This window comes from Heterocephalus glaber, unplaced genomic scaffold (assembly GCF_053883595.1).
Source record: "Heterocephalus glaber isolate CG9 unplaced genomic scaffold, H.glaber_assembly_v1.0 deba00001452, whole genome shotgun sequence".
In the NCBI taxonomy this organism is placed as follows: domain Eukaryota; kingdom Metazoa; phylum Chordata; class Mammalia; order Rodentia; family Bathyergidae; genus Heterocephalus; species Heterocephalus glaber.
The window spans coordinates 17,276,138-17,293,257 of NW_028258302.1; the positions used below are offsets into that span (position 1 = coordinate 17,276,138).

At 41.4% G+C, this 17,120-nt stretch overlaps 1 protein-coding gene, 1 long non-coding RNA gene and 1 pseudogene across 7 annotated transcripts in view; 1 reads left to right on the forward strand and 2 right to left on the reverse strand.

The window, feature by feature from the left end:
- The window catches only part of LOC147827251 (uncharacterized), a 22,523-nt gene continuing 5,403 nt past the window's right edge, over window positions 1-17,120 (forward strand). For both annotated transcript variants that reach the window (XR_015452783.1, XR_015452784.1), the window contains exon 1: window positions 1-1,647. This is a non-coding gene — a long non-coding RNA (uncharacterized LOC147827251). The remainder of the gene's footprint in view (window positions 1,648-17,120) is intronic.
- LOC147827252 (uncharacterized) lies at window positions 1,752-4,658 on the reverse strand (annotated as a pseudogene).
- Window positions 15,810-17,120, reverse strand: part of Ncmap (non-compact myelin associated protein) — a 47,289-nt gene continuing 45,978 nt past the window's right edge. For all 5 annotated transcript variants that reach the window (XM_004850596.3, XM_021263073.2, XM_087215558.1 and 2 more), the window contains 2 exons: window positions 16,903-16,988; window positions 15,810-16,376 (listed from right to left, as the gene is read on the reverse strand). The gene's annotated coding sequence lies outside the window, so the exon portion shown is untranslated. The remainder of the gene's footprint in view (window positions 16,377-16,902; window positions 16,989-17,120) is intronic.

Below are 17,120 nucleotides of genomic sequence, written 5' to 3' on the forward strand. Positions count from 1 at the left end.
CGTTCTTCGACCCGTAGTTGGGGAGGCCTCCTGCTTTTAGCGTTCCGTCTAACGATTGAAGAGAAGGTCAATTACCTCATCGTGACGGTGTTGAAGCGGCCGGTGGATTTTCGAGAGGCTTGAGGCCTCCGCTGTCGTTGTAAAAGTTGAGATTGTGGGGTTTTATGAGTTGTATCAGTTATCCAAGTTAACTAAAGTAGTGGAGCTATGTGGTGAAAGTGAAATTTGCATTCTAGCTCAAGTTGCTTGGCTTTGGAAGAATCTGGAAGTGTCCATTAGATGAGTTTTCATCGACCGCGCTGAAAGGCAGGAAGCCTACGGAACCCGGGCTGCGGGTGGGGCAGGACCTTGCCTGCCCTGACTTGTTCCGTGGACTTCAGGCTTCCTAGGCTGCTGCCCAGTTGGTGTTTCCACGTGGACGCCTGATAAGACATCACAACAACATACCAAGACTCAGATCCTCAATCTTCCCTCCTGCCCTCCGCCAAAAACAAAGCAAAGAAGAAAAAGACCTGCACCTCCCAAAGTCTTCTGTCTTTTAGTCAGTGTCAACATCTTTCCATTTGTTTAGTACAGTAGCCTTGGTGTCCTTCCTGCACATCCCACTTCCAAACCACCAAGAAACCTAGTGTCATCGTGGTGCAAAGCACACATGGCTTGCCTGAACTTGTGCACTGGCCTCTTACCTGGTCTCCCTGCTTCTGCCCGTCCACTCAGCATCTGTTCTTAACGTATTAGTGATTGAGTGAAAATCTTTAGATGCTCTTCTGAAAACCTTCCAGTGCCCCCTGATTTTTCCCAGCAAATTCAAAACTATCTGTTCTTTGACCTCCTCTACTACCCTAACCTTTCTCTTTATCAGAATTTCCTGAACTTTAATTTCAACACCTTTGTTATAGTTGTAACTTCTGCCCAGAGTGCTCTACCGTAGGTATCTTGGACAACTTTGTTTTACTCAGGTCGTCGCTCTGAGGCCCACTCTGACTTTCCCATTGGAAACATGCTATTCTTGTTTTAAATTTTCAGGATCAGGGAGCCAGAAAACTCTAGGTGTGGACAGAATTCAGGACCAACTGATTGCCAGCTTGTCCCTCAGGTCTGGAAGGTTAAATTTGTTGCTAACCTAGTTCACCGTCTTACAGGAAGAACATAGAGTTTTCTAAGGTATATGAGCATAACAGGAAAGTATTATTGACCCTGAGTTAAATCTGAACCTAATAACTGGCAGAGTTACCCAGCCCCAGCCTCTGCTTTGCTTCTTGTCTGGATCAGAGAGTGGCTGAAGAGAAACTCTCACACACCCATGTTCTCTCCCAAGGAAGTGAGGCAGAAGCAGGGTTTTGTCCTTCACAGATTTATTTTGGTTCTGGCAGGTCTGGAACCTTTTTGTCCTGCACCCACTGTGCACTCTGGGATTAGAGCTGCTCCTTTGAAGGTCAGCACCCAAGCTCTTGTCCATCTTTCAATTAAGTCTCCTTGGTTTAGTAACTCCTGTGGATTTACCACTCTTAAGACAGAAACCTCATATGACTGCCTCTCTGACTGCATGGTCACCAAGTGATGTGTTACATCAGACATGGAAGACGGGATGTGAGGATCCTTCAGGAAGCACCTCATCATCATCTCCCAGGATGGAATTGGTATTTGGTAGGTTCAAGGACTCTCCACCAAGGTTGGGCTGGGAATTCACAGATACCAGGTTTTTACAGGGTACTGAAACCTCTTCAAGGAAACTACTGCCGATTAGTGGCTCAGCAGTTTGCTCCTGCTCTTGACTCCCAGCTGTCCCCAGCTGCAAGTGATGCATTCTCTCTTTTTGTAGTACCAGGGATCGAACTCAGGACCTTGCGCTTGCAAGGCAGGCATGGCGCCACTGAGCTAAATCCTGGCCCGTGATGCTTTCTCATATGCACATTCAGGCTTCCACTCTCAGAGGTCTTCCCACAGACCTGGCACTGATGAGGTTTCTCTCCTGAGTGAACCACCAAATGTTTTCAGAGACTAGAATACTCAGCAAAGGAACGGCCACATCTTGGGGTTCACAAAGAAAAGGTTTCTCTTCTGTGTAGATGCACAGGTGATTCTTGAGGTTTTCAGCTGTAGTGAACTGCTTACCACAACTGGACTGAGGGCACATAAAGGGCTTCTCTCCATTGTGGGTCCTCATGTGCACCTTCAGCCTCTGCAGCACATAGAAGCTTTTTCCATAGCTTTCTGCAGGGCGGATGAAGGAGTGGTCATTTCGATGAGTTTTGAGGTGGTACTTGAAGTAAGCTGGCCACACAGATGTCTGGTCATATCCTTCAGTGGTACACTAGAGCTTCTCTCCACTGGAGGAAGGGGTCTAGAATCTTTGGGTTGCCCATCAGCTGAACCAAGGTGGACATTTTCTCCATTTCTGCTGCTTTTTGCATTTTTGTAGCATCAATCAAACTGCTAAAGGCCAACTCTTGAACTCGAGGGAACCATGGAATGCTACTGTCTGTGCTCTCACTGGAGAGGAAATCGTTCCCTGAATCCTCTGCTTCATCTTGTACAAACACTTAAGTGCTCAGCTGAAGAGCCTAGACCTACTCTTGTTAGATTAAGAAGAATAAAAGAAGTGCTATCACTTGGCTGTAGATCTTGTAACAAGCTAGGAGACTCAGGAATAGATAAAAACTCTAGAGACTTCTGTAAAGTCTGAGCCCTTGTCTCTTCTCTGTCTGAGCCCACATTCATCTGAAGGCTTCTCAATATAGCCGAGGAAGTGAGCTCCTTGCAGGAGTTAGTATGATTTGAAGTATCATCTGGTAACATTAGCCAACTGCATTCTGAGGCCTCAGTCACCAGAAGGAGTGACAAGCAAGTAATGTCTAGTTTCTGATTCTACTAGCCCTGTCCCAATGGGATGGAGGTATTCTGAACAAACTGCACCAGGAGCTGTGGTCTGGATTCTAACTTACCTGATAACATTGATTCAGCTTCCAAAATCCTGTAGCTCTTCAGGGTACAGGTTCAGCCCTTCGCCTTCCTCACCTTATCTATTTATCTTCAACCTTTATTATTATATATATTTTTAAGACAGGGTCTTGGTATGTAGTTCAGGCTGGCTATGAACTCACTATGTAGTCTAGGTTAGCCTCGAACTCATGGCAATCCTCCTGCCTCAGTCTCCTGAGTGCTGGGACTACAGCATATGCCACCATGCCCAGCATTACCTTTAACCTTTAAAGGACAGCCTTAATTCTTCCTTTAGGATTTACTATAGATATGATCTCCATCAGGAAGCATTTTGCTTAGTAAGACTCAGTACTTCCTGGTTTATTAACACGTAAAGGGTTGCTGAGTGCTCCAAAACTCCTAGGGCTGGGGGTGTTACTCACTGGTGGAGCATGAATCCAGCAAGGCCCTGTCCTCAGGGTCTCAGCACCTCAGTCCTCAGCACCAAAAAAAGAAAAAGGAAATCCCTGAGTGCTGGGATTACAGGCATGTGCCACCATGCCCAGCTTCCACTCTATTCTAATCATATATGTACATCAGTCTTTACCTTGTATCTCATAAGATAAACTTTTGCGTGTGTGTGTTCTGGGGATTGACTCCAGGCCCTTATACATGATGAAAGTGCTTTACTACCTAGCTCCATCCCAGCCCCTTTTTATTTTATTTTGAAACAGGGTCTCACTAAGTTGCCTAGGTTGGGCTTGAACTTAACAATCTTCCTGCCTCTGCCTACTGAATAAGTGGGATTACAGGTGTGTACCACTGTGCCAGGCTCCATAAAACAAACTCTAAAGACGGGGACTATGTCTTTCTGCTCTCTTTATTCTCAGTACCCAAACTGGAGTTTAGTACACGTTTTGGCCAATGCCAAATAGTTGAATGTTAACAGTATTGTATCAAAGCTAAATATTTTCATCATAGAACAAACCTTTGGAATAAAAGAATAAACTTTTATCAAGAAAGTATCAAAATTAACTAAGAAATTTTAAAAACAAAAAAGTATAAAATTTAACAACAGGTATAATTATGTTACTGAACTAAGCCTGTTTCACTATTCACATCTAATTTTGCAGTTTATTAGGTGAGCATGGTGGCAGACACCCAACAGTCAGGAGGCTGAGGCAGGAAGCTCATCAGGAGTTTGAGGCCAGCCTGGACTATATAGCAAGACCCTGTCTCAAAAAAACCCCCAAATAAATAAAAGTTTATTCATGAAGTAGCCAACCACATGATGATGGGAGAAAAAAATCTCAGATCAGCCTCTCCAAGAATGAGGTTTAGAAGGGCCAGGGATTTAGCTCAGTGCTTTCGCCGCCTGCTGCGCAAGCCCTGCCTTAAAACTGCAAGGTCCGGAGTTCAATCCCCAGTACTACGAAAAAAAGAAAGGATAGCAAGTCACAAGATAGTTGACACCACAAGTTCTAGCTTTGCATACACTACCACGAGAACCAGACATTTTCATGGCAGCCCTTCCGGTACCAAATTCGATGAGTTTCAAAGTAGTGGAATACCAAGGATGTGACTGTATTTATGGGATAAAGAACAAGGGTGAAAAAAAAAAAGCAGGGTAGGGCCGGGGATGTAGCTCAGTGGCTCAGTGGCACAGCGCCTACCTGCCAAGTGAGAGGCCCTGAGCTTGATTCCTGGTACAAAAAAAAAGAATATATTTATATTTATTATATATAATAAATGTATTTATATTTATTATATATATAATAAATGTATTTATATTTATTGTATAAAACATATAAAACAATAATATAAATATATATATAAAATAATATAAAGTAGAATTTTTTAAAAGCAGGGTGGGTGATTTTTTGTTTTAATGGTAGCAAAATTTTATTAAAGGTGGGAAAAGAAACAGGCTCTGTGGAGTGAGTTTGGGCCAAGTAAAAGGAAAAGAAATAAGTATGCCCAACAGGATAAGGGCAGGCCATCCATGCAAGAAAGAACACAGTAGCCAGAAACAGGATGATTTAAGGCATGGGTAAAGGAGATGGACCAAGGTAATCAGCAGTCTGTGCATGTATAATCCTCATGGCTCTTCAAAGGGTGCACATTCAGAAAATGGTGGTGTTGGCAGGAGCTCACAGTGGGGTTTGCAGTTTCTTGACATCAAAGAGGTCACACATGCAGCATCTGCATGGGCCCAAGTGATGAGTCAGTTGTTTCAACAAAAGCATCCTTCAAGTCTCCAAAAAAATCACATCAACAACGTATCAATTATGACCCACAAAAGCTAGTGGAAGACTTAATAATACATTGCTGAGCTGCATGACCTCCCAAGTTAGTGATTTTTGTTTATTTTTTATTTTTTTTATTTTTATTTTTTTGGTACGGGGGATCGAACTCGGGTCCTTGCGCTTGCAAGGCAGGCGGCGGACCCACTGAGCTAAATCCCCAGCCCAGTGATTTTGATTTTGATTTTTTATTTTATTTATTTATTTATTTTTTGGTACCGGAGATCAAACTTGGGTCCTTGTGCTTGCGAGGCAGGCGGTGGAACCACAGAGCTAAATACCTGGCCCAAAACTTCTTTTTTAAAAAGCAAATGAATCTAGGAGGTTTATTCATGTTTTCTCTCAGTTTCAAGTATGACTACAATTTTAATATTACAAGTTTTAATGGGTTGGGGATATAGGTAACAAGAGTGCTTATCTAGCATCACTTAATTTTAATAGTCAAATTATTCAAATCTGGCATTACAGTATAGAATAATGGTTTCACAGTGGGGCATAGTGTCACACACCTGTGATCCCAGCACTTGAGAGGCTGAGGCAGGAGGATCACTGAGAATTCAATGCCAGCCTGGGCTACATAGTGAGTTCAAGGCCAGCCTGGACTACATAGTGAGGCCCTGTCTCAAAAAAAAAAAAATTCCACATGATTAGAATATTCCTATAGTCACTATGCCACACATATTTCATACTAAATAGATGCCTTTTTTTTTTTTTTTGAGACAAGGTCTTACTACGTAGTCGAGGTCATGTCACTGTGAGTTTGAGGCTGGCCTCGAACATGTGGTGCTCTTCCTGCCTTGGCCTCCTGAGTGCTGGGATTACGTGCATGTGCCACCATGCCCAGCATACTAAATAGATGTTTTATGCTTCCTGAATTCCTTATGGCCTTCTCCATAGTTACTTCATTGACAGTGATAAATTCCAAAACACTTTTATTGTTTTCCTTTTCTGTAAGTAATCAAATTCACCAAGGTTAACTATATGAAGACTAAAAATCTCTGGAAAATGCAGAAAATAGGGCCGGGGATTTAGCTCAATGGTGCCACCACTTGCCTTGCAAGCACAAGGTCCTGAGTTCAATCCCTAGTACCAAAAAAAAATACGGAAAATAAAAGTTTAGTTGTATTTATCACTAATATATAAAGCTGTCACTCTATAAGAAGATTTCTAGTTGTTTTCTCATATATAAAAATAGATAAGACATAGAAATGGCATGGGGCTTTTTAATCTGACACTCCCCTAGTTTAATAACAGGATGTCACTAGATGGCGTTCTTCCCTCTAAGGATTATGCACTGGTGATGGGACAGGACTTACTAGAAATAAACTATCACAAGAATATATGATATGATTGGTTGTTTTCTACTGAGACTATGTGGTCACCATGGTATTCTCAAATAGTAGGAGACAAAGGAAGTTTTAACAGCCCTCAGAGAGTTTACAGTGTAGCCAGGAGGGTAATAGCAGGAAAGAAAACTGTAACAATCATTTTTGTTTCTTATCCCATTGAAAGACCTCCACAGGGCTGGGGATGTAGCGCAGCAGCATTGCACCTGCCTGGCAAGTGCAAGGTTCTGAGTTCCCAAGTGCAAGATTCTGAGTTCCCAAGTGCAAGATTCTGAGTTCAATCCCCAGTACCAGAAAAAAAAAAGAAAAGAAAGAAAGCCCTTCACAGACATTAAATTTAGACATCATCTTAGCATATTTAAAAAATAAGATGTGGAAGAACAAGAGTAGTGCTGGTCAGATGAGCTAGGGGAGCCATCATTGGAATGCTCTTCCTGTCCCTGTTGTCTTGGGATGTAGATGACAGTATCTTTCTTTCTATAGGTCACATAATAACAGCAAATATCACGGGGGGGGTCATATTGTAAAGCTTTATATGAATGCTTTAAACATATTACCTAATATCCTCACGGTAATTAGCAGTTTGTTATGGGCTGGATCCTATCCCCCACACCTCCATTCATATGTTGAGCTCCTAGCCTACAGTACCTCAAAATGTGACTGTATTTTGAAACAGAACTTTAAAGAAGTGACTGAGTTAAAATGAGGTCATCAGGTGGGGCCTAATCCAGGATGACTGTGTGTCCTTATAAATGAGATTAGGACACGAATAGGTAAGAAGAAAGACTGTAAGGACACAGGAAGAAGCTGGCTATCTACTAGCTCAGCAGAAAGACTTCAGAAGAAACCAACCCTGCTGACGCCTGACACCTTGGTCTTGGATTTCTTTTTTGTTTGTTTGTGTAGTACCAAGGATTGAACTCAGGACCTTATGCTTGCAAGGCAGGTGCAGCGCCACTGAGCTAAATCCCCGGCCCTTGTTTTTTTAGACAAGGTCTCTCTCTAGTTCTGGCTGGACTTGAACTCACTATGCAGCCCAGGCTGGCCTCAAACTTGCAGGGATCCTCCTGCCTCAGCCCCCAGGGTACTGGGATTACAGGTTTGTGCCACTATGCCTGCCAATCTTGGATTTCTAGCCTCCCAAATTGTGAGAAAATATATTTCTGATTTTTAAGCCACGCAGTCTGTGGTATTTTGTTAGGACAGCCACACCAAACTAATACATAGATACTATCCCCATTTTACAAATGGATAAAGTGAGGCTCAAAAAGAAATGAGTTGCCTAAAAATCACACATTCAGCGTACAGAACCCACTTGCAGGATCTGGTCCATCAACTTGGTTGAGGCCACAGCATTATAAATGGCTTGTCACTCATGTAGGTTTTAAACAAATGGCTAGAAGAGGAAATAGACAGATCTTTTCTTACTGGTCCTTGAGCAAACATGCCTTCTTTCCACTGGCTAGCTTCCCAGTCTGTAGCCAAACCCAGGTGAGAGGAAGGAAAAGCCAGAGAGGCCTGAGGGCATTTTCCTAACATTCAAGCCTACACTTATTTTAGCAGTTATGGCCATAAGTGATCAGTGATTCAAATTGTCTTGACTTCATTTCAAAATGAGCAATAGCACCTATTACTCTAAGCAGTCTTTCTTTTTTCTCTACCTCTCACACCCAAATCCCCTAATGGGGCAGGATCCTTATCTCTGCCTCCTGGCTAGAGACCAGATGTAGAACCATTCAGGAAATAGAAACTTGAGGCCGGGGATTTAGCTCAGTGGTTCTGCGGCCTGCTCTGGAAGCTCAAGGACCCGAGTTCGATCCCCAGTACCAAAAAAAAAAAAGAGAAACTTGAATCATGCTGGGAATGGTGGCACATGCCTGTAATCCCAGCACTGGGGAGACCGAGGCAGGAGAATCGAAGTGAGTTCAAGGCCAGCCTGAACTGCATATTGGGACACTGTCTCAAAAAAACCCCAAAATCTTCTCTTTAGCTCTCTGGGATTTCTGGGAATTAACCTGTAGAAAACTGAGAGCAGGGCTGGAGATTTAGCTCAGTGGTTCTGGTGTCTGCCTTGCAAGGGCAAGGTCCTGAGTTCGATCCCTGGTACCAAAAAAGAAAAAAGAAAACTGAGAGCAATGCAAATAACTGTTATCCAAATGAATTTTATCTAGTGGAAAAGATAACCACAAAGATTATAGTTTTACTGTCTTTTGGGCATTAACTGCATTTTCTTTTTCTGATTTTCAGTCTTTTCCCTGTTGGGATGATGTTTATTGAACTGTCTTATGTTCACGGAACACTTCTTCTTTGGTTGTATCCAACCTGATGTTAATCACAAAATACTATTTATTACAGATAGTGTAATTTTTGAAATTTTTATTTCATTCTTTTGTAATTTCCAGGTATCTCCTGAAATTTCTCATCTCCTCAGCCATTATTTTGATCTTTACCTGTGAACTCGTTCACCAGTTTATCACTGTTACTTCAAATTCTTTTTCTGCTAATTCCAATGTCTAGCTCATTTGCGGGTCTCTTTCTGTTGATTTATCTTTCTCCTCATTACAGATCACAATTTCCTGTTTTGTTGGTCATCAAATGTTATTATATACAAGACGTTGTGGATAATATGTCAGAGGGACTGGACCCTATTATTTTCCTCTGAAGAATGTTGAGCTTTATTCTAGCAGGTGGTTAACCTACTGACACATAATCTCAGCCTCACAGAGGCTTGGTCTTATGCTCTGTTAGGATAGGTACATTACAGTAATTAGGGTCCCAGAAAGAGAGAAGAGAAACAATAGGGGAAGGAACATTAAAAAAATACTAGCCTCTAAAATTTCTCAATGTGATAAAAAAAAATACAAACTCAGGAAGCTCAACGAACTTTATGGAGGATAAGTACAAAGGAAACCATACCTGGACACACCCTTGACAAACTTTGTGTGTGTGTGTGTGTGTGTGTGTATAATTGTATAGTACTGGGGATTGAACCCTGGTGACTTTGGACTGAGCTACACCCCCATCCCTCTCTCTTTCTTCCTTCCCCTCCCCCACTTCTCTCTCTCTCTCTCTCTCTCTCTTTTTTTGTTACCAGGGATTGAACTGAGGACCTTGTGCTTTCAAGGCAGGTGGTGGCACCACTGAGCTAAATCCCCAGCTTCTTTTTATTTCATTTGAGACAGGGGTCTAAGTAACTAAATTTCCCAGTCTGGGGTTGAACTTGTACTTCTGCCTTGGCCTCCCAGAGTGCTAGAACTCTAGGCCTGCACCACCAGGCCTGGCTGACAAACTGTTGAAAATCACAGATAAACAGCAAATATTAAAAGCAGATAGAGAAAATAGATATAATATTATAACAAATGAATAATGATAAGAATGACAGTTGATTTCTTATCTGATTTGATGCTGGAAGACAATGGAACTACATCTTCAAAGGGCTTTAGAAAAAAAATCATCAACCTAGAATTCTATATCTGGTTCAAAATATCTTTCAAAAAATTAAGGTGAAGAGCCGGGGATTTAGTTCAGTGGTTCTGCTGCCTGCCTCTCAAGCGCAAGGTACCAAGTTCTATCCCTGGTACCAAAAAAAAAAAAAATTAAGGTGAAGTTCAGTATGGCAGCACATGCCTGTAATTGCAGCATTTAAAAGGCTGAGGAAAAGAGGATTTCAAGTTTTATGAAGCTAGTACTTGGGCTTCATAGTAAGTTTGAGGCTGGCCTGAGCTAACAGTATGACCTTGTTTCAAACAAACAAACAACAAACAAACCACAAAAAATGGTGAAATAAGCATACGTCTGATAAGTGAGAGTTAAGTGGATTTGTCAACAGTGGAAACTCACCATAAGAAATTCTAAATGGCGCCAGGAGTGGTGCCACACACCTGTAATCCTAGCACTCGGAAGACTGAGACCAGAGGATTGCTGAGAGTTGGAGGCCAGCCTGGGCTACGTGGTAAGTTCAAAGCCAGCTTGAACTTCATATCTAGATATTGTCTCAAAGAGGAAAAAAAAATTCCAAATGAAGTTCTATAGGCTGAAAGGATATGATAGCAGCTTGAAATTTAGGTCTATATGAAGAAAGGAGGAAAAAAGAGGGAGGAAGGGAACAATGGAACTCATAAACAAGTGTGTGAATAAAAAAGTGTATGGATATTTGAATATTTAAGGAGCCAAATTTTTTGGTTCTTTTTAAATTCTTTTTTTTTTTTTGGTACTGGGGATGGAACTCGGAACCTTGCACTTGCGAGGCAGGTGCTGGAACCACCGAGCTAAATCCCCAGCCCTTTTAAATTCTTTTTTTGTGTGTGTGGTGGGAATTGAACCTAAAACTTTATACATGCTAGCACATTGAGGTACTCCCCTAGTCCAAAGTGTGCATGTGCATGTGTGTGTGCGCGTGCGCGTGCACCCGCAACTGAGGATTAAACATGGCCTTTGCGCTGAGTGACATCCCAGCCCTTCTCTTGGTTGATTGTTTTTTTGAGACAGGGTCTCACTATATTGTTCAGGCTTGGCTTTGAACTTACTGTGTAGCCCAGGCTGGCTTCAAACTCATGTCACTTCACCTGCCTCCCAAGTGCTAGGATTATAAGCATACACCACCATGCCTAGCTATTCCAGCCCCCTTTTAAAATTTTTTATTTTGAAAAATAATTGATTTTGAGACAAGTTCTTGCTAAAATAGTAAATTACCCCAGCTGGACTTGAACTGGAAGTCTGCACCACCACACCTGGATAAAAATTCTTTAAATATCAAATAACTTTAAGACAAAAGCATTAATATAAATTGAGTTTGGTTTTTGTTTGTTTGTTTTGAGACATGATCTTGCTATGTAGTCCAGGCTGGCTTTTACCTTGCTATATAATCCAGGCTGGCCTTGAACTCATGATTCTCCTGCCTTGGGCTCCTGAGTGCTGGGATAAATTGTTTGTTTTTAAACACATGGAGATGTGAAATATGTGTCAACAATAGCATAATGAGCAAGAAGGGTATGAGTGGAGTTATACTGTTGTAAAGATATCAGTCTTCCCCAAACTGATTTTTTAAAAGAATCTGCTAAATTCCAATAAAAATGCAAACAGAAATTTGAAGAACTAGCAAGCTGATTCCAAAATTGTTACAGTATAGAAGAGCCAGGCGTGTCGGTGCAAGCGTAAAATTCCTGGACTTGGGAAACTGAGGAAGGAGCATCAAGAGTTCAAGGCCAGCCTAGGCTACATAACAAGAGCTTGTTTTAAAAAACCTGTTATAGAAGATAAATGTCCAAATGAGTAGGGCATGGCAAAAGCTGGCTGGGGAAGTGGGAGTGACTTGTTAATTACAAGATCCTGGACGCAGTTCCCAAAGCCTGAAGTGTGGAATCTCAGCAGTGCCTCTCAGGATATGTAGAAGTTCTAGGGGTTTCCTCAAGATTTAGACAGCATAAAAGGACATATCCAAGCTATAAAGTCTTTGCTATCATAACTTTCTGTGTTGGGCCATGCTGTGTTTCCCAGCCACAGGGTGTACTTTTATCTTTGCCCTCACCCTCTTTTTTCTGTTTACTAGGGCCAAGCTCTCTGCAGAGCCAGTTTCTCTCTCACACTTCATTTTTGCTTTCTTTAATAAATTTTGCCACTGCTTTTTGCTGTTTTCCTTCAATTCCTTGTTTGAATCGAGAAAAAGCTGGAATCTAACTCCAGAGGTAGAGGCAAGCTATCCAGAACCTGGTAACGTGTACTTGTTGAGTCACTTACTAGAAACAAACTACCTGATGATAACAAAGGATAGTCAGGAGAGTGCTTAAGAGAAATCTGGAGTAGAGAGGCCCTCTCCGTGAAGACAATGTAGTGTGTTCAGGATTGATAAATACACCAAAGCACAATAGCATGGAAAAAGATCCACATATGTATGAAAATTAAGACATCACATAGGGTTTTGTATGGGGACACTGTAAATATTGGGGAAAGGATAAATAGCACTGAGACAATTGATTATGCTTGTGGAAACAATGAAATTAGATTAACACTGTACCCTGTACACAAGTCATTTCCTGATGATTAAAGACATTTATGTGAAAGGTGAAATGTGGAAAACAAAAAAAAAACCTTTTCAAGAAGGTATCTTTAAAGTTCAGGAATAAGGAAGATTTCCTTAAAGAAGGTAGAAGAAAAGTGCTCACCATAAAATAGAAACAACTGATACATTTTGTTACATTAGATAAAAATGTTTGTTCCTTGCCTGGAAGGTGAGAGGCCCTAGGTGTGACCCTCAATACTGCAAACAACAATAACAGAAAACAAGAAATGTTTATTCCTCAAAAGATACCACATAGTAAAAAGACAAATTATAAATTGAGCCTGTAGTTTATAATCCTAGCACTATGGGAGACTAAGGCCTGAGGATTACAAATTCAACCATGAGCTGGGCAATGTTAGTGACTTACCAAGACCCTATCTTAAAATAAAAAAGAAAAAGGGATTGGATGTAGTTCACTGCAGGGGCAGAGGTGAGGGGGGCACAAGTTGCAATCTGGGAGATATTGATACAGTATTACCATAACTGAGAAAAAATTGTTTATTTTTAAAATTAATTTTATTGGTACATTTTAGGTATACAATATAATGACATTCATCATTGAAGATTTGTACCTTTACATAATATATCTTGATTCTTATTTTTCCCCCTTCCCCTGCCCTCCCTTCAAACCCTCCACCCCTGTTTACAAAGACTGTTTCCATTTTTTCATTTTCTCATATTAATTCCATTCCCCTCTTTCCCCTATCCTTCCCACTTCCTCTTCCCCTTTATTTGTTTTGAGATAGGGTCTGGGTATGTAGTTCAACTGGCCTTGAACTCACTAAGAAGCTTCAACTGGCCTCAAATTGGTGTCCATCCTCCTGCCTCAGCCTCCCAAGTGCTTGTTTAGAGGTTGTTTTTTGTTTGTTTTTACCAGGATCAAACTCAAGACCTTCTGCTTGACAGGTAGGCAGGCAGGCACTATGCCACTGAGCTATATCTGAGGCCTTAGAATAGTTTTTTAAAAAGAAATTACAAACAAGAAAAAACCCAATAGACAAATGGGCAAAGATTTGAACTGACATTTCCTAGAAGAACCAGCCATAAAGTGATAAGATGCTCATTTCCTGTAGTTAATTGGAAAATGCAAATTAAGATCCAGAAGTACCTGTATCAATTTCCATCCATTATGTTCTTCAAAGTTAGGAGCCCTAATAATACAAAGTGTCATCAAGGATGAGGGTCAACCAGAATTCTTATATACAGCTGGCAGGAGAGTAAAGTGGAACGAACCCTTTGGAAAACAAGCTGGTATTATCAAATACAATTAAAGATGTGCACATTTTCTTTTTGTTTTTTGAGACAGTCTTGCTCTGTAATGCAGGCTGGCCTTGAACTCACTATGTAGCCCAGGCTGGCCTTGAATTTGCAGTGATCCTCCTGTCTCTGCCTCCCAAGTACTGGGATTACAGGCGTGTGCCACCACAGCCAAGATGTGGAAATTTTATGACCTAGCATTTCTACTCCACACTTTTTTGTGTGTGTCCATTAAGAGATACATATAAAATACATTTAGCAATAGTCTTTCAAAGACAAAAATGAAATAGTCTATTGTCACCAGGATAATGGATACATTGTAATCTGGAGGCTAGTACTGGGGTTTGAACCAGGCCCTCACACATGCTAAACCTGCCCTCTTCCCCTGAGCCAAATACCCAGCCCCCAAATATACCTAAAAAGTAGAATATTATGCAGAAGGAAATAGAATTATGTACAGCCACAGGTGACAAAATAGATGAAACTAGAACTATAATATTGAGTGAAGACAAGTTTCAGGGCCGGGGATTTAGCTCAGTGGTTCTGGCACCTCCCTTGAAAGCGCAAGATCCTGAGTTCGATCCCTGGTACAAAAATAAAAAAAAGAAAGAAGACAACAATTTTCAGAAGACAAGTTGCTCCTATTCTTATTTACTGAGAAAAACTGGACAATAAATTAGCAAAACAAAGCAATGTATTACTGTATTTAGGAAACCATAAATTCACGTAAAATTATTTTCAAGGCTTGAAGTCAAAGAACTTTGAAACTAGGATTTCCATCTATAGCTATCCTGCCATGTAAACACTAGAATGAAATAAGTATTTATTCAAGGCTTAAAAAGTGTTGCCACGTAAAGACCTTTGAAATCACTTTGAACCTTAAGTACAAAGCAAGAATCCAGGAGGGAGCAGCGAGCTTTGGGCAGTGAAGGGGAGCATGCAACTGACACATTTCACTGGTGTCTCAGAGAATGGGAGACATCTTTCTCTTCTCCCACAAACACTACAGACTCTAGCGTGAAAACTGTATGAACTCTGACCTGCTAATCAGAGAAACCCAAATTAACACAACAAGGTAATATTTTATGTCTGTAATACAGCTTCAAGTTAGAAACTCAAGATAATTCAAAGGGCTGGTGAGGATGTGGTAGAAATAAGATTTTTCATAAATTGTTAATGCAGGTATAATTTCTCTGGTAGGTCTTTTAAATGTATTTAATCAAATTATGTATATTTGTGTTTGTCTTATAACCCAGCAATTCTACTCCCAAGTATATAAACCACCTCCTACCTAAGCCAAAATACTACCCAAACCAACTGACACACAGGTTCGTAGGGCATATGTTTAAGAAAGTCTATTTCTTTTTTTTTTGGTACTGGGAATCGAACTCGGGTCCTTGAGCTTGTGGGGCAGGCATGGTTGAGAAAGTCTATTGCATTCTGTGTCTGTACTGGAACTGAGAGCAAACCATGTGTCTGTGAACAGAGTTCTGGCCTGCTATAGGCTCCTTCTAGAGACCCTTTTCAGGTTCTTGTCCTGAACAAAGAATTGGTCAAGGTGTGTAAAAGGTAGCAAAGTTTTATATTTATTAAAGGTAGCAAGAGAAATATGTTCTTTAGAGTAAGTGTGGGCCAATTAAAGTAGGAAAAGAAGTATGCAACGCAGAGTAAGAGCAGGCCATTGAAGAAAGCAAGCACAGGGGTGACAGGGTTAATGGCCACAATCTATTATATTTCCCATTCCTCAAACTGGCATTAGATCTAGATTGTACAATCAAAAGCTTCCTTGATTTCATCAGGTGTAGTGGCCCATGCCTGTAATCCCAGCACTCAGGAGCCTGAGGCAGGTCACTGTGGGTTCGAGGCTAGCCTGGACTACATAATGAGACCTGTCTCAAAACACAAAACAGCAACAACAACAAAGAAGAGGAAGAGAGGGCTGGGGATTTAGCTCAGTGGTTCCACTGCCTGCCTTGCAAGTGCAAGGATCTGAGTTCGATCCCCGGTACCAAAAAAAAAAAAAAAAAAAGAGGAAGAGGAGGAAGTAGAAGCAAGACGAAGAGGAAGAAGTAGCAGCAGCAGCTGCCACCAATGGATTTAAACATCTACAGTGTCCGGCTTACAGAACCCCTCCCTGACTACTGGGGGGCTTTTCCTTTTATTTTTTCTTTTTCTTTCCTTCTTTTTCTTTCTTTTTTGGTACTGGGGATCGAACTCCAGACCTTGCGCTCACAAGGCAGGTGCCAGAACCACTGAGCTAAATAAATCCCCAGCCCACCTTTTATTTTTTCTAATAAACACACATTTGACCATTCCCCACCACTTGCTGTTTGCTGATTTGTCAGCTTCAATTTTCATTGCCCCCAAACAAGGACCCAAGAGCTAGAGGGAGCTGGTTACACTGGGACCTCTCTCAGGAGCAGGATGAGACATCCAGTGGGGATAGAAGGTGTCCAAGGAGTCTGGAGTTAGTTTCCAGGATCTTCTCATCTTCAACAAAGAATTGGATGAAATGAGTGAAAAATGGTATCAAGGTATATTTGAAAAAATATAAGCAAAGAGTGAGGGAGAAACTGGCTCTGCAGAGCGAGCTTGGCCTGAGTAAAAGAGGAAAAAGCAAGATAAAAATACACCCAGAGGACACAAGGTAGGATATCACGAGGAAAGCCACGATAGCAAGCTCTTTGTGGAGTCTTTTTATGCCATCCAGATCATGAGGAAACTTGTGAGAACTTCTACGTAGGGGTCCTGAGAGGTGGTGCTGGGATCCCACGTCTCAGGCTGATGTTAGATCCGGGCAATCCTATTGAAAGCCTGCTTGAGTTCTCACAAGAAGTCCACATATAGGGGTTTGGGAATTTGGTCTGCGCATGTGTCTGGGTTCTTGTAATTAGCAGGTCATGGCTACTTCCCCAGACAGTTTTGCCATGGCCTAATCTATCTCACTCCTTCTTTGCCTAAGTCCAGAGACCTTAGAGAGAAAGACAGAAACAAAACTGTGCCCAAAAGTCCTTACCTTCTGGCTGGCTTTGCCAAAAATATTACTGGGGTTCTGGAGTGCTGTGGGCCCCTTCTAGAGATCCTTTCCAGGTTCTTCTTGTCCTGAACAAAGAATTGTCAAGACATGCACAAAGGTAGCAGATTTTATATTTATTAAGGGTAGCACAAGAAATATTCTTTGCACAGTGAGTGTGGGCCAATTACAGTAGGAAAATAAGTATGCTCTGCAGAGTG